Source organism: Varroa destructor, unplaced genomic scaffold (genome assembly GCF_002443255.2).
Source record: "Varroa destructor unplaced genomic scaffold, Vdes_3.0 BEIS01000007.1, whole genome shotgun sequence".
In the NCBI taxonomy this organism is placed as follows: domain Eukaryota; kingdom Metazoa; phylum Arthropoda; class Arachnida; order Mesostigmata; family Varroidae; genus Varroa; species Varroa destructor.
The window spans coordinates 31,013,670-31,040,610 of record NW_019211460.1 but is presented as its reverse complement, the minus strand read 5'-3'; the positions used below and the strand labels follow the sequence as shown (position 1 = coordinate 31,040,610).

General features: G+C 43.1%; 2 long non-coding RNA genes across 3 annotated transcripts in view; one reads left to right on the top strand and one right to left on the bottom strand.

The window, feature by feature from the left end:
• Window positions 1-26,941, bottom strand: part of LOC147754572 (uncharacterized) — a 45,328-nt gene that overhangs the window by 14,647 nt on the left and 3,740 nt on the right. The window contains exons 2-4 of the long non-coding RNA XR_015316385.1: window positions 20,338-20,708; window positions 19,816-20,046; window positions 19,408-19,605 (exon numbers count right to left, since the gene is read on the bottom strand). This is a non-coding gene — a long non-coding RNA (uncharacterized LOC147754572). The remainder of the gene's footprint in view (window positions 1-19,407; window positions 19,606-19,815; window positions 20,047-20,337; window positions 20,709-26,941) is intronic.
• Window positions 6,295-17,557, top strand: LOC147754573 (uncharacterized). 2 transcript variants are annotated; one of them, XR_015317555.1, is made up of 4 exons: window positions 6,295-6,486; window positions 9,030-9,622; window positions 11,984-13,004; window positions 15,978-17,557. It is a non-coding gene; the product is annotated as an uncharacterized LOC147754573 (long non-coding RNA). The 2 variants fall into 2 exon arrangements; XR_015317556.1 differs by lacking the exon at window positions 15,978-17,557 and adding an exon at window positions 13,324-14,085.

Sequence of the window (26,941 nt, the reverse complement as noted above, 5' to 3'; positions counted from 1 at the left end):
TATATATATAGGCAAAAGTCGAAAATCAAAGTAGTGTTCTCGTTTCTACACAACAGTGTCAATATAGGTTCGTCGTAATGTATTAGTGTCTGCAGGTCCTGCGTAAATATATTTCACTCGCAGGCAGAATTGAGGAAACAATCAACAAATGGTGCGTTGTTTCCTCGACTAAGGTCTCATTGCACTGCGCAATATTAAACTGAAGAGTGAGGCCGACCGCAAAACCTTCGATCGAGGCGCCTATCTACGTATGTATAATAGTTATCAGCATCACACAGCTCTGCTCTCGTCCCACTGACACTCTGGTCAGCGTTCCCCTTCAGTTCTCAATAGCGACTGCGACCCAAATGAAATAGAGCCAGGGCTACAATACGAAATCGAGCGTATTTGCGAAATGCGCATGTGGACATTTTTGTATGTTGCGAAGGCCTTAACTGCCCCCATTTCGTTCCCCAGTCTTGAAAGCTGTAAACCACACTTTGGCTTTATAGAGAGAGATGGCGACGACCATTACCACTACCGCCTTAGTGTTGGGGGGTGCAGCCTTTCTGTCGAAGTACAGTGAAACGGAAAAATTGGCTCAAAACACAGCGAAGCGTAGGCTACAAATAGGCCAATGTACCACCAATGTAACTATGATATTGCCGACTCTGACCGACATGATCTGCGAGCAACAGAAAGTTGCGCCTCAGACATCAAATCAAGCGCTTGACTTTCGTCGTGATGATATGATGGGTCTGAGAAAGAATCAACATTTAACCGCAACTGACATTGGCAGGTAGCAGTAAGGCTCAAATGGTCGACATCCTTATACTTCACTAGACGATTTGCTTATAATAGCATTACTACCATTAGTGTCGGGCGATGCTTCAACAGGACCAGGGTTTATATCGCCAATCTGGGACTTTCGCGTTCTGATTTATCAGCGTCATGTTTCCAGCACTGGGAGCTAATGCAATTATGCAAAGTAGTGCGCTTCTCAAGTCGTTAGAGCCACTACAACCCGTTCTCTAATAATTAGCTCATTAAGTTGAGCGGAAAAAGTGTAGATATCGTTAGTTTTATCAGCATTATGTCTGTCACTGTAATCTAAGGGATAATGGCATCGTTTCTGGGCTTTCCTCTAGTAAAAATAGAGAAACTTGGATGCAATATGTTGTCATCCTACAGTTTAGGAACAGGTCCAACTAATCTTAGCGTTCTTCGATTTTTTAATACAAACATTGCTTAGAAAAACCCATACCCCAGTGGAGGAACAACAGTGCAATTAATCAAGCCATGTTCGGTATATACAATGCTGGACTATTTCCAGATCTACTGCTTCACTAACTTTTTATGGAACTGATGACCATCGAAACGGTGTTCATTTTTCTTCGGGGCACATCATCTACTTCACGTATACAAAGAAACAAGACTATTTACTTTAACTTGAAAACCTGCTCTACTATTGCAGTCATATGGATGCGACAAGGTTTCACTCGTCCAGTATGAGCACCAACATGTACCGATGCAGTTCGTCAGGGTAATCGAAGTACCTTGAGGTTGGCCTTCGAGTGACCCTTACATTACCACGTTATTGTCATGGAAATGTTCGTATAAATACTTGATTTATCGATTTAAAAATTATGCATTACAATGTCAGGTAGCGAGACTTATGCAGACACAGGCCATTATATGAAAGTGTAAGAAACAGGCAAATAATCTAAGAAGACTAAGATCTTATGAAAATCTATCGCTTTGCTGCTAATTTAAGTATCATGTATTGCGAGCAAACCATCCGATCAACTGCCTGTTCATGTTATCACATTTTTCAATGGCGTACACGTCGTCTGCTTAGTCACTTGATTCGTATCAATTTAGAAGTGGGCGCCTTCAACTACTGATGGCTACAACTCTGCTACTGTTACCGACTTCACACGCACACTCCCAGCTCCAGCGAACAATGAGAGAAAGACTGATCGATTTCATATCTTGCAAAATTAGCCCCAATAGTCCCCACGGTCGAGAATGGGCCAGATCGACTTTCCCGGAGTCACTCGTAAAGACCCATCAACTCGCAAAGAAGCTGTTCCAAGAGCCCGACATAACCCTTGCGAACTTCCTTTGCAGGTGCGCGTCTCTGGGTCGCTGCGCATTGGCAGCTGGGTGGCGTTTCGTCGGATGTTCATCACCCCCCCCCCTCCCCTGTCGTCACCCCTCGCCCTTTGTTGCCCCGCACAGCAGTTCCCCGCATCGAATTGCCCCCTCACAGCCGTCACTAGCCAATGCTAACTCTTCGTGCTCTGAAATTTCATGTGCCCTTCGTCTCTGAAAAGGCCAGGCTATAGTAATGGCCATCTGACCTTTTCTGCGACGTAACTTACAATTTTTATTTTCAGTCATATGAGACGTAAACAGGCTACAAAGAAACCGTGATCTCTAATGTACGCCGGCGTCGCGGCAAATACCCAAATGGCGAGTCCTGCGCGTGGCTCTGCATCGATTTTATGAATCGCGTGTCCAGCTTGAGGAAGTGAGAATGCTATCGTTTTCTCTGAACTTCATTAGAGCTGAATTCGTCGAAACCCCCCGGGTCGAGTATTTGAGTTCGCTCCAGGCGACGTAAATCGCTAACAATGTATCGTGTGCTTCTTCTATCGGCATGTAAGGGTGCTACTTATACTATGAGCATCAGTAGTAAACCAAGTGCTCGTGGTATTAATTACATAATACAGCAGAGCGAACTGCTACTCTATAGAAACTTTGCATTTTTAAATGCGAGGATGTAACAGTTCTCTTAAAAAATCGGTATCAACATGCAGTTTTCATAGATGCTTTTCCAAGTATGGCTACTGCCTTCAGGTTAATAACAATAGATCAAGCTTGTGCATATGATGACAACAAAAACTACAATGCCAAACATTGCCATCTTGATCCAAAATACAGTCGGTTGCGTTGTTTCTTTTCGTTAATAACGTGTACAAACGTATAGGTTTCGCGTATTTCAGTCTGCACGTACGTTAATGAAAATCTGTTCCAGCAACAATATATGCCGTCGTTTTTCATTATTGTAAATTGTTCTGGTTCTGGTGTCGGTTCGTTGCTACCTAAATGATGTAAACCTTAACCGGGGTCGACAGTTTGAAAAAGTCCCCTGGCGTAGAGACTGTTCGACTCCTACTCACCGCTGATTATATACGTACCGGTATTTTCTAACTATACTAAGTATTTCCACTTGTACGTCTAGCCATCAGGTGGCATCCCGATACAATTCTCAGCTTCTATATAATTGGCCGTACAGTATTTAATGCCAAAGTTATTCTTCATTAGAATAAGGTGTCGACCTTTCGCAGCCACTGTACTTGATAACGTACGGTCTCACCACCATCGCGGTTGGTTTCATTTCCTTTCACTCGTCATTTCAGCGGGTGTCTCTAAGTGGGGGGAGGGAGGCGGGGGGGGAGTCTTGAGGTATGCGTGCGAGGGAGGCCGGGGGAATAGACGAGGGTCTGAAGGCAGTGACGACTACAGAATGCTCTTCTGCATACCACATTTCTACACCGAAGTGAGGACCGGCGCTTTCCGCTTCACGGAAAGCAATTCCGCAAGAGACTGCTGGACGCCTTCGTTGTGGGTTGCATACAAAGCCGCCGGTATATGTTACTGCCGCGGCCGCAGAAGTAGGTACACACCCGTCGAGCACCATACCGCCCGCTCAGTTCACTCACTCACTCACTCACGAACGAACGACACGAATTCGAGCTTTTTGACGGCATCTGCTGCTGCCGCTGGAAGATCGAATCACTTGCGTCGCTCGATAGATACCACAAACAGTTTGATCTAAACAATCATTGCCGAAATGTCGTTTAGTCACTTACAAGTTCTCGTAGAAGTTCTAGCCTCTACTATTGCCGGTGAAGAGCGGTGCGTACATGTCAGATTGAAGCATCGCTTGGATGCTTTTGTAGCTGTCGCCTGACGGGGACAAATGTCAGAGGCGCTGGGATCAAGTTCTAATATGTGGTAGTTTGGTGTGGCCGAAGTCATATTTGATGGACAATATTCAGCCATCTATGTAAGTATATATATACGTAATTATTAAGAAAAAGAAGGGGGCAAGCCAGTGTGGACGTCAATGACGAGCGAGTTTTCGAATTGGAGAGGGCAAAAACTCCTTCGTTGCACGGTCTCCGAGGCGGGGAAGTTCTATGTAGTCAGGTACGTATAATGCAGCGAGCCCCTCGCTAAGAAAGTAGAAGGTAGAGATATCGAAACGTGGGACCAAATGAGCTCTTGTGGAAAAGATTCTCCACAGATTCGCCGAAGCCCGTTGAGTTCGAGTAGCGACAAGAACAAAATGGACAACATACTAGAAGGAAAATTGTCCATCTATTGAAAACCAACGAGCGCTTCATCTCTGTTGCCATAGTAGTGACTTTATGAGATGTTTACTATACTCTAACTTTCGTTGATGTATGATTACAAAGGGAGCGACCTCTCTTCAGATGCAGTTTCAAGCTACAACAAAATGGACCCAACCTGCCTGCAAACGATGCACCCATTTGGGTGCCGTTATTTTTTTTACTGTAAAGCATCTCTTGATGGGATTTTTCTTTTTCTCCATGATGACCTTTTCGAAATCGTGCACGCGACGTATTCAACAAACCACTCATCTATGAGGCTTCTCTCTCTATTGCACACTTCGTTTTGCACAAAGAAACGCCTCGTTGTTGAACCCTGTTATTACAACACACATAAAAGTACAATCAACAAATGGTCAAGAGTGCAAATCTGTATTGTACTCGTATTGATGACGACACAATTGCTTGCCGAGCCCCAACAACGCAACAGGAGTTATGCCGACCTCGGTCAACAGTGCACGCAGGTCGGTAATAGACAGCGATAGCTGTACTGTGTGTGATAGGTAACAAATAGGCCAGCGTAGAACGGATAGTACTTTCGGCCCGCTATGGAGCCCGGCAGAGATGGGGGGCCGGGGGGCGGGTTAGATTCTCTGAATGGCTGCCTGCGTGTATTAGCAGAAGATGTTTAGGTGGGATACAAGGTCAAGTTAGCATTTTCATTCGATGTTATTGTTGTCGTGTTAACAGAAATTAAAGACCATTGTCTCTGTTACGTCGAAGATTGTGAGTCGGCCTTCTGTTTGCCAATGTCGTCAAGGGCATCCGCTGACCCGGCACGATAAAGCAGCGCAGATTCAGCAATAATAAAGATAGCAATCTTGTTTCCCTCCGTCATTGTTTCCCTCCGTCATTGTTTCCTTCCGTCATTGTTTCCCTTTTAGCGTATTCCTAATCATTCTCTTAAGGTCTCAATTATGATTCTAACAAGTGATAATATATGCAGGCCAAAGGGTAAGCATTCGTCGGCGTTAGGCCAGAATGGCACCCTTCCGTGGAGTTCCTATGTCTAATATAGACTGTAGCCCAAAGCATACAGACAGTTGATTGTTTGTATCTAAGTGATACGCTTTTTCTAGGTCGTTACAAAATAACTGTCACAGCGATTTTAGATTCGATTACGATTCGAAACAAACAAACAAACAAACAAACAAACAGGAATTTTTTGACGAAGCTTTCGCCCGCTTTCAGCTACGTATACGAGTGCATCGGCAGATTTCAAAGGACGCACCTATAGATCGGTCGTATTTAAAGTCCAAGAGTGTACGTTATATAAGAGATACCTTTCAATACGTGCATTTACTTGGAGTCGCGTTGCAGTGAGCGCCGCGCAGCGATGTTGAAGAAAATGTATTTACTACGTCTGGGTCGACGGCCGTCTCCTATATCTTGTAAGCTGACTAGCTCGGTTGGAAACTAAAACTGCACACAATCAGCTACGGGCAGGCCAGCAGGAGCCACGGAAGCTTTCTTGTTGCACCGCCCGGGCGTTACAATTGCACAAATCGAGCCCACATAAGTAGGAACTTCATCCCAGCCAGATCTCGGATGGTTTATTGGGCAGCACAGCAGCGCCCACATTTACAAAGCAACCCGAACCAGCAGAGATAAATCGAAAGATAATGTTGATAACATATTTGTTATATTCCTATTTTGTCGACCACTCCCCTATGTGCCTGCATGAAAAGATCTACACATCTGTACGTAGCCTATCGTTTGTTCTCTGTTTCAATAGCTTCTTTCTCTCGGTGGATGTTTAGCGTATGTATATAAGTCTAAAGTCGATTGAGAGTCAAAGTCATGAACTTTTTAAGATCGTTCTCGTAAGATATCGCGCAACCGCTGTTGCATAGACATTCGCTGCTACGATTATTCCTGTTACAGTTATTGCAGCTATTGGACGCTAGCAACGTTGTTGCCGATACGGGATACAAAATATCGTTTGAGATCACTGGATGGGTGCTTTTTCTTATTGTAAGATTGTGTCCTGTGAATTTGTGCCGATGGATATTGATTCACCTCGCTCCCTTTTTACAGTCGACGAAGAATACATTATACAGACATTAAAGTCTATGTCTCTATTGAGGTATGTTACATCTTCGTGCAGACATGGCTACTGCTGTCATTATGTGGCTTCTGTTCGTGTAACAATATTCAAATTAGACAAACGAATTCGCCGTTAAGCCTATGTAAAAATATGAGTTTTTCCTCCTAATGTAGTATGCCGGAACGAGCCGGCGTGCGCGACCTCGATAGGTGGTGCGTGCATAGACTGCTGTTAAGCAATTTCGACAATGTCAATAAAATAGCAGTCATAATAGGTAACAAATGTCGATTATAAAGTAATGCGTCTGCTTGCTTAAAGCCGTCCACCATTTTACTTGAGGCGTATTGCATAGGACTTTCGATATCTCGCTCCGAGTGCGGTCCCAAGGTTTCTAGCGGGAGCCCTCGTTCCCCACTGACTCAATTAGCTGGATGTCTACGAATTTCATCTTTTGCCAGGTGAATGAATCACCGTATGAGTAGTCGGCGCAGTGTGACTATTACTTAATTTCCAAGAAATCATAAAGCTTTATGTCATCCAGTCGTACGGAATGCACACTGGCTGTAATCTCTGAACTGGCATTGTACATGTCTTCTACAGAACCTTGTCATCTTCAGATCTAACGTTGAGCACAAGCATGATCGATACGTAGAAACAGCCTAGTCCTAAGTACAGAGCTACTAGGAGAACTGGTTTAAAAAGCCTCTTTTCGTTCGTCTCACCAGGCCTCAAATCTCTGAGCTCTGCAGGCAGAGAGCCGTCTTAACCGGTTTAGCCGTAACGTCTACCTCAGTGATCTGATTGCAGCTACGGTGTCTCGGACGCGGTGTCGTTCAAACTAGCTCAAGCTATACGCCATAGTGGTAAAAGCGGCAGTATTTTCTTGCAGTAGGACAAAGTAAACCACCGCGTTGGTTACAATATCCAGTAGAAAAAATTGTGGGCGTATTTCATTTGTCGTGCCCAAACCCGATATGGGTAATATCCAGCCAGTACTAGCACTGGTTACTGATATAACTCATATGACGGCCAAAACAGTTACCCTATACACGTTACGCACAGGTTACTGTTTCGTTGGAAGTAGCAGTTTTTTTCTAGCTGGTAATTAACACGTTTCTATAAATATGGAGGTCAAATAATAAATATGTGATCTATTAAACCCTCATAAATACGCTACTGTTCTCAACATTACGCCATCGCTATTGGTATTCCTACCACTACAAATAGTGTTTATTATTTTTTTTATAAGCAAATTTAAGTTTCCATTACAAAATCGTTGCAGAAAATAAGCTACTCTTGTTAAAATCAACTGGAGTGTTCTCAGTTTAACTAGACATTAATCGTCTGCTTAATGTCGTTAAATTATGTCAGGTCTCAGCTTAAAGCAGGCAAAAGTCGATTTTTTTTGTTTTTTTCTTACGTTTGCCAGGTCGTAGCAACCTCTTTGCAATAATTTTCTCGCTTCCTCAACTTCTAAACAACTTTGCGAATGTTGTTCACAGCGCCTCTGTACATCATCGTTATCGACAAGTACAGCAGTAACTATGTTGCTCCTGTATCCTTTGTGCATAAGTAGTGAAACTTCATCGAGATCTAATGAGCTCGACACGGCGACCTTCATTCACGCTTTAACTAGGTGCTAATTTCTATCCACAACCCGCCTACGTACCAGGTGGATATATCTATTTATATAGACCGTGTCGAAGGCGAAAGAAGGAGAGTGACTCTGTGCCTTGGGAAGTCTATATTCAAACGTTCGTATAGAGTTCTCAGGAAGTACAAACTGTTCTCAAGAAACACAGGAACAAGGTTCGAGTGGTATTGCCGGTGCCATGACTAATACTATCGCTGTTATGTACTTCGACTGCTTCTGGCCGCGGCTGTAGCAGACCTAACCTGGTCATAGGGCGTGACCGACATTCGCCGACCGGCAGGTTGCTTGAAACGTATAAAACACAACCACTGATGGCGTTCATCGAAGCTTTCCCCAGTAGAACGCTGGAGACTTGTATAGAAAACCAGTTCCGATGGCACAGCGATACGGGTACTAACTAGCTGATGTTAAGCGAAGGTTTCTTGCTCCTTCTAACCATTCGAATGTGGGCGCCTTTCCACTCAAGGTTCGCCTCAAGCCAGAAAGTGTATCTGCAAGTTAGGAATCGATGCACATTTAGAGCGAAACAATTCCTATAATATTGGTTTAGTCTTAGAGGTACGAGTAGCTATTTTCAACTCGCTTTTGAAGTAAACGCGTTGAGTTAAGTTGTCCATCATCGTCAATTGACTGTACCTTAAATTTCAAACATCAAGGTTTTAAATAGTATCACTTCAGAGGGTATGCAAACTCGCAGTGATTGGTTACCATTTTCTTACCTCTATTACAACAAAAACAAAATCATAATTGTCACATTACGGAAAAAAGCCGCGAACTTGTGCCAGTGAATAATTAATGCAGGTCATAGATGCCCCCATAGTATACCCGCTCCCACTGCATGACATACAAACCACACGTGGAACATAAAACAAAATAGGATCCGAATATAATTTTTTTTTTTTTTTTTTTTTTTTTTTTTTTTTTTTAGGTAAATGTTGTAATTTCTTGAGCAACGAATTGAAGGAGACTCGAGTCAACCCGTATCGTGGTGACAGCGATGAAATTGGTAGGATCCACAAGTTTTGCGGAACTATCGATTCAAATAGAACTTCCCATCGCGTACGCACGAGGAAGGGACCACGGAAAAAAACGAACGATAAGGCGCCGTTGTGCGGTGATTTCTTTCGATAGCTCCCCCACACGTCTCGAAATAGGACAATGCAGTTATTGAATGATAATCCGCTTAAGCCAATGAATCATATAGCCTTATCGGTTATAGTGCCGATCAACGACTTTACGCTTATAGTTATATACCGATATACATATAGATCGATTATAGTTTTGGCAGAAATTTCGACAACAGCGAAAAAAAAATCTACAGAACGCATTATTATGGTTTCTACTGCTTAAACATCTCAAAGGTACCGTTGGAGATAATCTTAAGTTACTCGAAGGTAGCTATGTTGTACAGTCGATTTTGTACCGTAACGAGAACTGTTTGTTGTCTTCTCTTGGGAAAGATGTAGGCGTTAAGCTTGGTAACGTAGCTTGAAGAACTTGCGACATGACAGCCCATAATAAGTGAGTAGATTTTAAAATAACTTATTTTTTCACAAATAATCAGTACCGCAGTAACATATAAGGTGGCTTTAAGCTAAAATAATAATCTGACATATTTAGATCGCTCAGATTGGTTTTAGTTCGTCAACTTTTAGGTTGGACAAGCAGTAAAATCCTATTCAAGCAGACGTAGACGAGGAGCGAACACCCCGTGAAAATTAAGTTGCATCCTCTTGTTTTAAAAAACTGAGAGAAAAATAGTAGGTTTACAGATGGAGGCTAATCACGTAGGCAATTGACATGTAAGAAATATTTTGAGATAAACTTCATTAGGATGTATGTATCATCATTCCATAGTCATAATGTCGAAGCACTGCCTGTTCACAATCGTATAGATGATCATAAATTATGTGTAGGTGGTTTAAGTTTCCATGCTGTTACTTCCGAAAGCACTGACTTAATGGGTTTATATGCCCTTTCGGGTCTCGAAAACCCACCTTTACTATATTATTATGAATATATTTTTTAACAGCAAGGCCGATCCCGAAACTGTCCGAGGAAGCATTTTATTATATAGATGACAGATTATGATATTTTTGTCAAATTGGATTAGGTAAGTAAGTATTAGGTCCCGTTGACTTCCTTGTTTTGTTGTCCCCCTCAAGGCAAAGTAGCTTGCCGTAAGGTTCTTTGAACCTTCCCCTTACCAAAACTACTAGACAGCTTTCATAAAGGGTATTTCTTCAATAGCTAGTTGTCTCGTTTTGGTAATACTGTTATATAGCACATTAGGATTGAAAATCCCAACTACTAATGAAAGTATAACTTGGATAAGATCGAATAATTATAATTTGTGATGATCTACGGCAACGCATATATATTCAGCGTCGTACGTCTATAGTTATGAATAATAAAAGCAATATATATTAACTACTACCGGCAAATATTTCTTGCATCTAAGCAGTTAGTGTGCTTGGCTCTAAACCTTCTGCGGTCTTTCACGCCGACGTTCTTTAATAGACTTGAATACTCGAACCGATATAGCAATAGCAATTCGAAATTAAAACAACAGTGACAACTGCAAATAGTCATAAAAAGAAAAGACTGTCACATTCTTGTACGTCAGGAAGTGGAAAGTCTTTTCCTCAATGAAAAAACGACGCAGCGTTTCAGTAAGGCGTATCTGCTGTTCAGCATGAGACCAGAGGGCTGATCGAGACGAGCCTTTTCCTAGACCTTGTGATGGTATCAGTTTCCGGTAAACAGAAGAGCAAATTCAGATATTGCGGCGGCACTCAGGCGACGAATCGCACTACCACAGTGGTGACATCAGCTAATGCCCCTGGGTGTCATTGCGGCCGTTATGGTGTGAATGTGTTCTCGTATATAGAAACTGAAGGATGCTGCCGGATGGCCCTTTACACACCCATCGGAACGAATGGACAATGGGGTTAAAGCTACCTGTCGACGAGCATCGACAAATTGTGGAATGGACGTACGCTACCTCCAACAGCATCAGGATGACTGTGATGATGATGGTGACGAGCACGAGCGAAAATTCCGAACGTACTTGAACTAGAAATGTGTAGCAAAGTCCAAGGCTTCTGAGTTGTCTGCTTGGAATTGCGTAATAACAACCGTCCGCAGCTCAGAAGATTCAGTCTTACTAAGGCCGACGAAAACCAATCATCGTCTTTCACAAGGTGTTTCATTATGGAGATGTATACTATGACTATCGTTGAGAGAATGGCCAGACATTATGAGTAAGGTAGAAAACGTGAGAACGCTGTGACTACTAGCCTTGCTTAATTTAGACGTATGATCAGAGCTGATTTTGATGTGTTTCTAGTTTTTTCTTTTCATACAAAAAGAACCTCTAGGGAATTTTGAGCATAATCAATAGCTGTAAGTGAGGTAGTACGGTGTTTAGATTCTCAATACTTCTTGCCATACATTCTCTTAATACTCAACTCACATACCCAACTAATTTTTTTTTTTACAGTTCATTTAAAATTTTAAAATGAAAAAAAAATTCATTTAAAAAAATAAAAAATTATAAAAAAAAAAATTAAAAAAAAATTTAATACAGAAGGCGTCATGTCGAAATTCTGAGCCGCACTAACATTGCTCTTGTTTTGCCTGTGTTATGCCATAGCCACTATACAAAAAAAGGGAAGTTCGAAATTTTCAGTCTAACCTAAACGAGTTGAGCTCAGTGGCCATGTTGAAAGCACTTGACTATTGTCAAGTAACAACATTTGAAGGTATAACGAAAACGACATGAGTAATGTAGCTGTCTGAAATATGTTCCAACATTTTTAGTGTAGTACTATCTAAGTAGAAATAAATCATTCAATAGCTTTTCCCTGTTTCGATGTGCAGGCATACCACAATTACAGGCTGACCATGGACTTGCTCTTTACAAACGTGTGGGTACACGGTACGGTTGGGCGGACGAAGTCGACGCAGCGCTAAACTAGCTTGATCGGCCATCGTCGATTAAGTCTGCTAGCAGTCGCAGGTGGAGCTACAACGACGACAAGAAGAAAGTGTACATTGGACAATTCTGCAATAAATAACCATTGAGCTGCTTTTACTATCTGCCTGCAACCGGCCCACTCTTTCGTAGTTGACCCCCGCTACCACAACTGTTTAGTTATCGGGATTTATGTGCGAGTCGAGTTTCTTTCTCTGCTTTTTTCCCCTTCACTATAGTAGTTTTAATATGCAGAAGAAGTGTATGCGTTAGTTAGAGACGGCAGCGGACGAAGGCAAGTCTACGGAATAGCTGACGACCGAATTAACCCCTCTGTGACGGACACTAGAAGATACAAACAACGCTACGGGTTAGTCGCTCGGAGTAGCCTAAAGGACAATGTCCCTACAGGAGTTCGCTTTGACTGCCACTATTGCGATTATTATCGGCCTGAATGGCCGGCGTTCTGTCTTTTCTGCACAGTTTCTCCTTCTGTCCCGCTCCTGCTCGCTATCGCAACAGCAAACTTCCTATATTCGACATCACTGGGGATCTCACGAGTCACTAGTAAAGCAGCGGCGTCACCGTACAGCGGTTCGCATACCGATCGTCATTGGCACACTACCGAAAACGGAAACCCTTCACCCCCCTGTGGATCTACCTGCAACGCCACGAAAACGTATCGTTCACATCGACACCAAGAGGAACAGGAGTGACGGAGAGAGACGGAAAGGGAGGCAAAGGACAAGGATCCATAGAACAAAAAAAAATGTCCGCAATGCTAAATAGAGCAAATTATAGCAATCTCAAGATGGCCGATAGTAGACAGTAAAAGCAACAAACCAAAATGCTCAATGAAAATTGCTCACTCAACAGCGTGAAACGGATTAATGAACTAGGCGTTATAGGCATCAACGCACTACGAATGTATGTATGCAACGAGCCTATGATACTGTAGATATGGATTTTCAAAATACGTTTTGCCTACATCGCGGTTCCTATTGGCTGAGTGTTTTAATTAATCGTTATCCGTGTTTCCGTATTGCCTTGATCCTAATTTTCGTAAATATCACAAGTGATGCTCAAATAGTATAGTCATAAGTAAGTAAAAGATAGCCGTTGATATCTCGAGGAGTTAATATAAGAGGAATATTTTACTCCGTTCCGACGATAACGGTAAATCGTTAAAGCACAAATGTCGTAACATTCGCGTTTGTCACAAGAAAAAGTTTTGATTTTTTTTTAGGTGGCAATGTCTGGCTTCATAAGTAGTGACGTACTTGTTTAAATAGCAATGAACCCGAATGACCTGCATCGCGCCCCCGATATCCGACACGATCTTTGTAGTCTATCCATCCTGTCACATATACGGCTTGCAAAATTCCGCTGCAAGATCCGCTTCGACACTCAGAACGAAAGCATTGCAGCAACCTTCCAGATCTTACATATAATCGGGATAGTCCAGTTTAAAAAAAAGCTAGACTGGACGGACGCATCAGCTTACTCCTTCTGTTTCGATGCGCAGAACTTCAGCAGCGCGCTATATTCTCTCTTGGTTCCTTTCTGTCCCTTGAGGCTCACCCCGTGAATCCACTACTGCCATTCCGACGATGACGACAACGACAGCCACGACTACAACTAACGAAAATGCGCGCGTTTCAAAGCCGAGCAGAGCTCAGGTGTTTCAAGGCGCCAGGTCGTCTGTGTTTGCAGAGTTCAGACCGCAGGGCTTCAAGCAGCGAAGATGTCGAGTTTGGCGGTCGTCAAAGCTGTCAATTTAGAGAGTGCACGAGTAGGCCTGTCCTTACGAGGCGTTAGTGTGAAGCTAGGACCAGAGGCTAAGGCGGGACAACGGAAGAACGCTGCTGAATGCTCTATTTAGTGCTCTTTTCCACACCTCAAGCGACCACTGATACAATGAGTGATCAATAACGAGATACGAAGTTGGTAAAGGCAGGTACCTAGATGTAATGAACTAGTGTCTTTTCATATCCTTCACGTAACATGAAATGAGCTCCTACGATGACGGCAGCCGAAGCGGCTGCAGTTGATAGGCAATAATAAATGTGTGCTAATTACTATATAATGTATATAAACTGAATATTACGAACAGCATAAATTCGAATTGAACATACACCTAGTTGGTCGTGTGGTTAGGCTAATAGCAGTCGGTCGGACGTAATCCTGTTGCTCCTGTAGCTGACATTTATCTATGACACTTTTCTATGTTTTAAAAAACTATATTGACGTTTAGCCTATTTGGTCTGAGTTACGCACGCGGCACGTTAGTTGCACGCTCTGAACCGTCAAAGTACATTTATTGTTTTTCCGCAACATTATTGCTGCGTGACAATTACGGATGTGTTTTTCGTTTGTGTAACTTTAAGCCGAGGTAACCGTCGTCAGCTTTGGTAGCCCGCCGGTCAACTACCACTAACATTAATGAGAAAAAACATTTTCCGTTTAATTTGTGTGTCAGTACAGACTGTAATCGTGGGAAGCACTTGCTGCCAGTTCCCAGGCGCTGGCAGCAAACAACAAATATTTGCATTGAGGGTTAGAGTCCGAATGACAAAGGTGTTGGTATTCTGTATCTGTGAGTATAACAACAATTCGCAAATCCCTTAACCGGCTTGCGCGTGTTGCATAGCTGTGCTTATGGCGGAAAGGTGAAAAGGGCAGGTTTTTTTTCGCTACTTTGTGTTGTATCACGATATACGTTAACTTGGACGATGTCTACCCTTATGTTAGCACCCTATCGGTATATACCGTTCGATTTTCATCGGCGCAAATCCTGCGTAGTCGCGTTAGGCCACCGAAGCAACCGTTATAAGGGGAGAGCACGGGACAGGGGAACGGATCGCGGCTAATATATCACTAGGGTTGCAAACTTTGTTGATCTGACTGAGTGTCGGTCATGGAAAGGACATCAATGAACGACTGCCACCGCCTCTACCGTCATCGGTCCCGACTACAAGCCTATGCCCACTCGTAACTAACTTGCTATCCTTTCCTATCCCAGGACCCTGTGCAGCATCAACTTCCTTCGAGAAGGTCAATATTTGTTGAGTGACGGACGCTCGGTGTCGGTGTCCTCTTTAGATAATCATGGCTCGTCCACGTTGGTTATATCGTTTTCGTTTGCTTATGCTGTTTACTATGAGCTGACTCTAATGGTGCCGCTGCCTCTATGTTCCGTTCAAGTTCTTTTTAGTGTCTTCGATCCTGTCGATGACCCAAGAAGCTCAATGGGTGGGGAAGAACAGATTTCGGGTCGCACGCGCGTACGCATATCTACAAATTATCATTCGCGACAATTTGTTACGCAAACTTGTACATTCGTGCCATACGAGCCGCACTTCATTCAAGGCGGCACTGTGGCAGAAAGTTCGCTGAGTCAACTTAGTATTAAGCGAGAATATTTGACAATTGACGTTAACATTTTTAATTGGATGGCGTATCTGGCCAGCTGCTTAGATGGGAAGTTTATCACTGGTCAGCTCTATCGAAGCAGTTGCTAAGGGCAACTTACCACTATGGGTTCGAAAGCCAATGAACATACCACGATTATTATTCCTTCATTGACAGACATTTTATTAACATTTAATTGACAATTAGTATTAGTTGAACCTACAACCCTTACTCTACGACCACTTGTAGAATTGGTCATTGATAAAAACACATGAGCCCATTGGTCGATGGACGCCAACATGTTCAGCAACAGCTTTCTTAGCAAAGCCGTTTCGGCAGTCCCATCTTGGAGACTGCAGGCGTCCAATACGTCACTTAGTTTATAATTAATTACATTGTGTTCGATTATCGTAACTTCATCAATTAGTAACCACAGACACCGAAAGCTTTGAATCATCATTCAGTCACTTGTTGCCATTGTGGTTCCAGGTGCCGTCGTCAGCTGAAAGTCCCTGTATGAGCAATGCATTCAAACTAAAAGCTTCAGAGGAATTCCGAGAGCCTACTTCAAGAAAAACTTTTACCATTCAATTTGTTTGATGCCGCAATTCCGGTTGAGTATATTGAGGAGACTCTTTTCTGTTTGACAACTGTGAATCCAAAGGCAATACCTAAAAATGGTATTTCCGAAAAGATTTTTTTGCGTGGAAAGTGGATGAATCATCGCGACGCTGAATCAAGAGAATAAATCCAAATGCCATGAACCAGTTTTACGATAACAAACAATTAAAAACGCATTTATATAGTAGTAGTAACAACAATGAAAACAGCTCAAGCAAAAAAAATCCGCCATTTTGTTTTCTGCCTATTTTTAGTTCGAACTTCGAAGTTACTAGTGTAGCAGCGTGACACTGCCAAGAACAGTATCTGTAAATTTTTTTTATCGCAATGAAAGAGCCTCCATTTGATTTGAGGTCGTCGATATTTTGTCTTGATTTTTTCTTTTTCCAAAGGGCCTTTTTCATCTCTCTCGAATCGTCTGAAGGAGCCAACTCGATATAGACTCATCAACTGGTCGATGGAACAATCAACAGACAAAATCGTAGGAATAAATCCCATCGCCATCACCATCGAGGTCGTTAACGTTTCCACTTGTAGTTTAGCGCGACGAAATTCCAACGTATTAAATTGATGTAATTAAGCCTGGATGGGCAGTTCCAAGTTATCTGGACGACGTCATACCTTCGAAACTTCGAACAAACGCCAACATTATAATAAAATATGGTCATCTTCGCAGCACAATATCTTTACACCATCTTCTGTTAGAAACAATGAAAATTTGTATATGCATGACCTAATCGTACGCTATTGAGATAAATTGATGACATTATGCGCTCGGTAGGTACGTATGCAAATGGATGATTTTTTTGTTATTTTCAAATCACTAATCTTCATGCCCGTGACTTAGCTACGGTCCTTGTCTCCAAGTGCTGGACAGCTTAAGTGGAGCGGTTGTTGGCAAAAGTTCGCGACGTATATAAATAGTTGATGCATTAGGTTATACAGTGACAATTTACTTAAACCTGAAGTGGCTTACAGATGATATTAGCGCATTGTCCATCATTGCATATGATACTGTGACTGCTCGACACCATAGCTACGGGTAATGTCTGCACTGGATAGGATCTGCCCACTTTTGCGAGATGTATTTCTCTCCGACAGCTTCAAAAGCTGCCCATATCGCCACCGATGACGATACCGTCGACAGAGAATACAATCGTCGTCGCCGTTGCCGTCGCCGCCGCCGCCGCACCTTGCCGTCGTCATATGTTCCTACGAGACCCTGCGGCCTACTCCAACAACAACTTCACCATACAGCATCAGTCTGATAAGAACACAGGCGTTCGACCAGAAGATGACTCCGTCGTAAAGCTATAACTCATTTCAATGGCCTCTTCACAAAGGCAGACGAAGAATTTTGCTGACCTAATTGTTTTTGTCGCTGCACAATGTGTTCAGACAAAAACTAGATCGACTAGCTGCCCCGCCATTCGATGCAAGACATTACAATGGGCCAATAGCCCTGACGGATCGCAAGCACTAAAAAAAGGATAATACAATGAAACGGTGTTGATGCAAAAAATGTGCCCATTTTTGTTTTTCGAAGAGCATAATACAAAACAGTAACCAAATATTGATAATGGACGCCACTCTCCGCGTCAAGTGAGTCAAGGTGAAGTGATTTCCAAACGTGTTATAGAACATTTATCCTTTTATTTATAGGTAGTGAATAATAATAATGATGGTGCTAATCTATTTTTGCATTTCGGGTGGAAGAGCGATCTGAAGTAGGAAAATATAATTGCATTGCAGGGAACTAGATGGCGTTCTGATGCTAAGAAGGATTCTCTTTGGAAGATTGTTAGGGGGTGCCCTTCGAACTCGAAAAGTTCACGACCCTTAGGTCGACAGGCTAATACGAGAAAGGGAAGAATAGGTCGAGAGGAGAAACGAAAACGCCATTGACGAACTCTGCTGTACGGGAACAGCAACAACTAATTTAGTACGGGTAGTTCCCATGAATTGGGTGCCCACCATGTCGAGGGTATCTGCAGACATCGCCAGTAAAAAAAACAACAGTTACTGTTTCGAGGACGAATCGAGTGCGCCAAAAGAAGGGCACAATCGTCGCGCGGATTTCTTCTGCTGCTACTGCTGTTATTCCAGTGGATGTCCACTATGGCCCGATCCGCACCCGTCGTCATACAGCTTTCACGAACCCCATCCATATAACCCAAAAAAATCCATATAACCCCTGTGTCACTCCTAACGCTGCTACATTTTTTACGTATTGGAACGCTCTAGCGACCCAGTTTAATTTTTGGTGGCAGAAAACCGTCTCCACTATGTACATGTGTCAGTCCCCATTCGAAAACGAGCTAAAAGACTATCTACTATCAGCTCCGTCGTGTAGGTCACACTCCCATGGCTCGCTTTTTCAACAGGCCGTTTATTTAACGCCGCTATTCGAAAGGGGGGGACTAGCAATCATTGCTGTGGGGAGGGATGAGGTTGGCTTAACAGATTTTTCGCTTCGACAACCAGCTTATTATTTCGCTATTATAGCTTTGCTAACTCAGTTCCGTATGTCAGCCAATGGCTGGAGCAGGTATAATACTTAATTAATTTAATAATTAAAATAGGGTTATTTGTCTCTATGTAGCTGGTATGAGTGGCATTTATTAGTTTCACCGGTGTTCTTGAAACAAATCCAGGTGGACCGCGTAATACATTCGTTCTAAATAATTATTGTTTCCTAACTTTTACCGTTCTATCTTCAAACAGAATTATCAAGTGACATATTCTATTTTTTGTTAAAGTTTCAATTGCATAACGACAGTGCACTATTATATCAAATGTTCCACACGCCCAATTGAGTGTCTGGCCTAATCCGAGATCGGATATCCGATAATTTGATTACCAGTCTCTCATTGCGCTCTAATATGGGGCTAACGTGCTTACATAGGAGAATGAGATGACTAAAGTAAGTCTGTAATTTGCAAAAAATAAACGAAGACGAAATTACGTCAAGAAAGCTTTTGTCCGCGCCGACAAAGTTTTCTGGCTTCTTTCAGAAGGTTTTGCTTTCAGGCAACTTATTGGCGAGATAATGGACTGAAAATTATTAGTTTGTCAACACTTACGACTGAGCCAAAACGCATGGGAGCAAAATGTTTATACACAAAAACGTGTACGCACAAAACTTTTCACAAACGTCAATTTCACACGCCACGGGTTGCCCGGATGCATACAAGCAAATAGATTTGCTCGCTGTAACTCAAGATCAACGACTGGCTCAAATTCGATATCTATATATAAAAAGTTAAATTTTTACAACTCTTCAATAGTTATTACTCACTCAGAGATATTGATTTGCGATCGTAATTTTGGTTGGTCGGTCGGTCGGTCTGGCAATTGCAGCTGACTTGGTGGGCTTCAATCATGTGACTTTTTGGCGAAATCCAGCGGCGTCCTGCCGTCTCGTGCGGCGCCATTTCCTGTGAAGAACCGACTATAACGATAGGCAGTTCTTCGAAAGACGTACGCCCACTCGCACCTGAAAAGCGCAAATCGAACTCTATATTCCTTGCTGAACTCCGACGGCGACCCGCGCATTCAAAATGCTCCTTCAATATTATACATATTATCCAATGTACAAGCGCATCGTTAGATATTTGAAGAAGAATACATAAAGTGAACATGGCTAAATTTCGTAACACAGTATAACGTCAAATGGTCCGATTTTCGTCACTTCGAACAAACTCACTTTACCCCATTTGGCGAGTGAAACAAGCCGGAAACTTGCGACGCTTTGCCCTCACGCGGCTCAGAAGCGGTGTTCTATCGGCAAAGCAGTAATATGTTGTTATTTCTCACGGTTAGGACGCCGTGGATATGTCTGATGGGCGTGAAAATGCAACAGGATCGTTGGCCGTTTCACATGGTGCGAAATGCACCTGCAGGCACTGGGAGACCCGATCTCTTCCGCTTAACCTATCTGTTGGAAGAAGAAAGAGAAGTACGGGAATTCAGACCTAGGCGTTCAGAAACTTGTCATTGGTTGTACGTTTTCGTTTTGACCAACAAACAAAACCTAATTGAACTACTTCGATGTTGGTATCTGCGAGTCTTTCTCAACCGTAGTTTTCTATTATTCTAGAAAGTTTATATGCGCAAAAAAATGATCGAGTCGTATGCTACCAATAGCTACTACTCGACGGTCCGCCTATGCAATTGTGAACGTCTAGGTTACTTCACGATGATGATGATCGTCATGATGTAAGCTCACCTTCGTTCGATGCGAGGTACAACGATTTGATATGCATGTAAAATTTGCTCAGGCAAACGTGTACACGCCCAAGGAACTCATGGGAAACAAACAACTAGAGAGAACTTCGATTGCCAATTCTGTGATATGACAACGTTAATGTGGCAACAATATCGCTGCGGTGTCGTCACCCGTAACACAACGATAGTGTCGACGAATTCCTATGACGAAATTGGGTCGCGCAACGCGTGGGGTAAAATCGGCAAGCGCTTTACCCCTTGCAACTTTTCGAAGTCTGCCACTCAGCCCGTGTTTGTGGGGGACTAGTCGCCCCAGTGAACGATTAAGTTGCCCCGGGGCGCTTCTGGATGAAGTAATCGCTATTCAAGCCTCTGCAAGTGACACATTAAGCGAACAAGCACGATGTACGAAATATAGCCAGAACGGGGCAGGGGGAAGAGAGAGTATAATGGCGACTTGAACAGCGGCGGCCGCTGAGTCGCTTTTGTTGTGGTGGGAAATATGAAATGCTTCACTCCCTCACACTCTATGTGTGTTGTTGTTATCGCTAACCGTGAAATAGGCAGTCGCCTGTGTTGTCTGACCGTTTCGTAAACAACAACAGCCGTCAGCGGCACCATATCGTCATTTAGCGTCAAGCACTCCTAATGGCAGCTGCCACTGGCTGAAGATAATTGCTCGCATGAACATTGACTACCTAAATACACGCATGTGTATCTATTGTCACACAGCAGCGTTGATACTTCGCAGAAGTGTGTAATGAAGCATTTGAATAAGAAATATTTGGCAATATCGTGTGGGAATCGCGTTTTCCGGAATTGCGTCATCCCAGACGCACGAGGGAACGATATTGTTATATAGAATATAATACGATGGACACCATTACACAAAACTCACAACCGCTATAATAACAAATTAGCATTGAGAATAAACCTTACCTTCATACAGTCCACTCCATATACACGTATACAGATGTGTTAGGTTGAAGACAACCTGCGTTGCAATTCGAGCAGTCGTCATGATCCAAGTTCTCACAGCAAATTCGCCTAACTTATAACATGATCGACTCTGCAGATTGTTTACTATTTATTAGTGAAACACTATATGAAGTCATTCTGTGCTTTATTTAGGAGATAGATCGTGGTCACAGAATTGTTAAAGTAAACCGTTATCAGATAGATTAACTTCTAACAGGGCAGAATTAGGAGCTTTTCGGATTTGTTATCTTTCTTTGAAAATCCTGCTCAGTTCATCATCCTAGGGGGGTAAGGTTCCTACCGTTTTGTATTTGTTTATTCACGTTTCAATCTTTCGTTTCAATCGTGAACAGGCGTCAAATTCACTTCAAAACTAATATTTTAGTCGTATTTTTTTTTTTTTTATTCTCCGGAAGTACAACAGCGCAGGTCGTCGGAGGAAAGAAAATGTAGAGTGGAAATAAAAAAATAAAAAACAGATTCTCTGTCGTCTTCGTTTTCTGCCCGAAAACGTGTTTTTTGACTGGCCAAAGTCTTGCCTGGTCAGTAGTAGCAAATTAGTTGTTCGCTTATCGGCGCGCTGTCACCTGCGTCGAAGACGGTCTCAACGGTCAAAGACGAATTCTCAAGCGGAAAAAAAGCTTCTCAGGAGAAAGATACTCGGGCAAATTCAAGACCTCCTCTGTCCCCAGCATTGTTGGCGAGTCTGTGAGGCCGCGACATCAGCAAGGAAGAGAATGCCATGAACTACAACGACCTTTGACAGATACGCTCAGTAAGGCGGAGGCCTAACGTATCCTAGTGCACCTTACATTCCACAGCCTTCTTAGACATATTTGAATTTTCGTCCAACGGGTATTGCAAAAGCATTATAAGCGGCGTAGTAGTGAACGAAAGACTGATACTTGTCGTCGTCTGCACGGCTGGGGCTGAACTCTGACCTTTTGGTCGGACGACTTAGAGGTCGCCAGTCATCAGAAACGCCCCCCATCTTATCTCGCTGAGCCTGGATGTCGGTGAGGTTACGATATGCGAAAAGGGCCAGAGACCATTTGCATGAATTGCAAGCTAGGTATCTTGCCGTGGAGCAGGTATCTGTGCGAAACGCAAACATTTTGCTATATTTGCATCATTTAAAAAATTTGCAGTGGTGAGCGGCATATGTTCTAGAAAGATAATGCTGAAATAGCGTGTTTCAGGACAACCATTTAGCAAAGGGCATACGAAATTTTGTGGAACCCCATGAAGCTAATCAATGTACTCAGGCTGTGACATTAGAAAGAAACATTTATGTATCTATAATTGGGAGCACAAACGAATATTTATTCTCGTGTACTTACGTAAAGGAAACTGATAGACAGTACTATATATGCCCGACGAGAATAACTCTTGTTAGACGTATGATTATCAATGTTAAATAGATGCTTCGAATTTTGTGCGTCGTACTGCATTGCTAGACGGTAGGCTACAAGCACAAAACGAAATGGGACTTCGTCCAGCTTCAAACCCAGATCGCCATCTGTCTTTAAAAGCAAGCACGTTTCCACAGCACTATCAAGAAAACCTAGTTATCACCCTCAAGAATCGATATTCTCGAAAAGACCTTTTTTTAAGTCCTTATGTGACACAATAATAGCTAATCAGAATTTAGAATTTGTTGTCACATACGGATAAAGCATCGCTTTCTCATCGTTTCTATTGCTAAACTGCCGTATAGAAATTACGTGTGGAAAAAGCTCATTGTTCGGTGCTAACGTTATGCAATCGGTCATCGTCACAGACAATAAGTTGTTATCTATTTCAATTCGGCACTAAACCACTCTATGATAGGCTATTCATTCTTAAGGTCATTGGCAGAACTATAGTGCCTATGGCATTCTTAGGTAGCTTGTGGCTTTGTGAAATCCACTACCTGCATTAGCCTAAAAATAACTGGGACATTTACTGCACTGTTTACAACAAGGATTTTTACAATAGCCGTTAGACGATAGGCCCAATTTGCTTGCCCGTTTATAGGAATTTTATATCATATAAGTTAGTTTTTTACTAATGCGAGTACGACACTTCAACTACGAGCCCCGTACCACAACAGATACGGAATGTTGGGCATTTTGTGGCCGATTGCCGTGTCCAGAAGTTGCCTATTTTCCTGAAGATGAAAACGATAGATATTTGAACGACTGTTTTTTTTTTTTGCATATTCTTTGTGTTCGCATTATCAACGCGACAGGCCTTTAAGTTGATGTTCGTGGAAGCGTTAGGTAGCAGCACTATATATATATATATATACAATATATATAGTGCTGCTACCTATAACACTACACCTTTCTAAGAGACTAATTTTCGCCGTTAGATATCAACGTTAGACCAGGGATGGTGGTTGCTTCAAATATAGCAGGTTGTTTTTTTCACAAAAATGTCAAAATTTATAAATCTCACATTAACTGGTAATACACCTTCAAGCCCCTGTCCCGTGATAAGAAAACCATCACCGACGTGCCCGCCGGTAGCGTGACAAATGGAACAATGACGCCACGTTCCTGCTAAGTTACATGCAACTGTGGATACGACGATTACAACGATTTTTCGAAAATAAGCTAGCTATAATGATATGAACTACCAAACAAAAACAAATAAGATTATCGGTAGCATATATCACTCAACCGGAAACCAACACAACAAATGAGCGTCGACATTTCAATACGTTTGATCTTTTCGTCGATCCTTCTTTTTATTCACGACCAATTAATATAGAATTCTACCGGAAAATGTTTTGTGTTTTCTGTAATTTTCTATACACGCCGAACTACAAACGATCTGGACGAATTGGACAAACTGGGGTTGGTGTAATTTTTGTCGTAGATCAGAGCATTTTCATCGACCCGGAATACATCTGTCAGCGTCCGCTGTGTTATCGGTTCGCCCACGCTGTGCGCGAAATACCAGACAAAACTGATCTACATAGACGCACAGGTTGAATAGCTGAGGTACCGAGCGGCGGAGGCGTCTGGTAGGGCCCAGTTTCTCTCAACCGTATGCGCTGGTCACTCGCCATCGCCGTCACCGCCAAAGTCGAACTCGACGAACTAATTCCGTATACATCGTCAACGACATGACTTCGATTCTTCGCCAACGTGCAGTGTCCAATTTCATGGCTTTGAGCTGACCTTCTGCTGCCCCCGTCGCTAACTTCCCCCTCAGTTCCTCAATTCACAAGAAATCTAGTGAGAGAGTGAAAAAGAAAAAAGAGCTCACGAGGTAGAGAGCAAAGCTGAGGATCTTGAGGTCTCTGGTCGAAAAAGTATGATCGGACTGAACCGAACCGATCGCAGCCCGCAACGTCCGACAGAGGCCCCTCCCGACAACAATGCAACATACTACTACGATGCGCATAGTCGTAGGCAGCCCAGCAACTGGTCCGTGACTGGCCTGGTCTGGGCAGTTGCGGCCGCGGCGAGCCGGCGTTGTCGTCTCTCGCATCGATGACTACAACGACGAGAGGGTAGATGCAAGGTAGACAGAGATGGACGGGCCAGTAAAGCAGAGTGCGCTGCCTCGCAGGCAGGCGGGTGGGTAGGCTTTGCCTGCGAATGTGGCGAACTGCGCCTGAAAACGAAGATGCCTGGTAGACGTCGGTGGATGTCAGCCTTGCAGACAAAGCAACTCAATCTATCCGAAAGCTGTCCGAGGAGCCCTAGCAAAGGCACGCGGGCCGCCGCCACCGCCGCCGCCGCCGCCGCCGTCGTCGTCGTAGTCGCCTCGCAGATCTGGTTAAAGTTGAGACTGCTACCGCTGCTCGAAATCTTCGTTTCTCCTCGTCTTGGTAGGCTTCGATAAGTCTCCTTGTGTGCTTGCTTGCGGTCGCTCTTTGGCTCTGTGCGCTAACTCCTTGCAGCAGAAAAGCCCAATAGACAGGACAGTCTGAGTCCGTGCCATTGTTGAATTGCGAACCAGCGAGCAACACCAGAGTTGCTCTGAAAGAAAAAGAAGATGAACGAATGGACGAGTGAGTGAGCGAGCGAGCGAGCGATAGACTAGATGGTAGTCAACGCGTACTGCCTGGCATAAAGACCGAGACTCCCACGACCTCAGAGCAGCAAAAGCAGTCCTACCATAGGCTATACGGTAAGACATGAAGTAATATAGCACCGAGACAAGTACCGACCGCTCCACAGTTCGCTGGACCTCAACAAGATGCGAATTTAGGGTGACGTTCGTGCAGACGCACACACGCAGAGAGACAGTGAGAGAGAGAGGGGAGGGGAGAAGGCAACGAGAGACGAAAAGAGAGACACAGCCTCCGAGAGAGCAGGCCGCTACGCGTACCTTTAGCCCACCTTTGTCCGTCTCCTGCGTGCGCTCTTTCTTCTTTGTATTCTGATAGTCCAAGCTGAACTGGTCCGTGTTTTGCTGTACTAGAGTTTTGTTGACTATCTAGCCAACGCTGCTGGAATATCCCGTCGTCCATCGTGCGTAGCTGATGATTGTATACATGTCAACGCTTACAGTGCCGATGGCTGCCCGCAACTATTGCGAAAAACTACACTGGGTAGTTGATGCTGATGCAGGAATTGCCATCTAGGCTAAGTTATAAGCACCATCTATTCGAACATAGTGTATAACGTTTGTCCCTGTGTCACAATAAGAAGCATGACTGATAGGGAACAAATGCACTAGAAACAACGAGCAGATTTGGACGCGGGGCCTAAATAGATGTTTAATGAAAAGATGACGTCCAGTAGGTGCAAGGTCGTTGGGCTGGCTGCATTGAATGCCTGTATTACTGAGCACATATGCCAGTTTCACGCAACTTACCAAATTACTCCTGTTGAACAAACTGTGCGAATTAGAGAACTTATCGTTGACCATCGATTGTAGTTTTGGAAACGTTATACGTGTATTGACGAGTTTGTTAGCTAACGCATTTCTATAGATGAGAAATAAAGCTGAATTTCCTTATATGACATTTCGCTTAGTATGATTTAGATTTGGTTATGAAAGATAACACAAACTTCTAAAATGAACTTGAACTTCACGTCTGATTAAGAACAACCTTTGGATGAAATTCATTGAATTCTCAATCTATAAAGTGCGTGTTTTTCAATCTATAATCACTTTACAGGATGTGTATAGTTAACTAATTTTATACTTGAGAAAGTTTTGCTATAGGGCCATAGTAGACCGTGTGTCATATAGTCTACTCTGCTTAGGCTACTCAGTCAATAAATTAGCTGAGATCATTGATTGAAGACCGTTAGATATGTAGGATTTTATTTACAGCGCGCTGCCCGTTCAACATTTGGCAGTGCTTGCCTTTGGGGCAGCCCTGCAAAGTTTACCTTTTACCGCATTTAAAGACCCGCCGTGTAATCTATTGAGTTAGCATGATATTAGTATACGGCAAGCAATAAAAAATGCTCTCAACTACCCAGTTCGTATCGAACTATGTGTTCAATAATATCGTAGTATATATAATATAGTATACAATATAGTACATTTCCAACAGTTTCAGCAATTAGGAAAGGAAGCTTTACCCGATCCGCATTAGCCATTGACTCGGAACGTGGTAATCGACTATTTGTCTGCAGACAACTCCGGCGCCCAAGTTGGTCACGTGACTTATCACA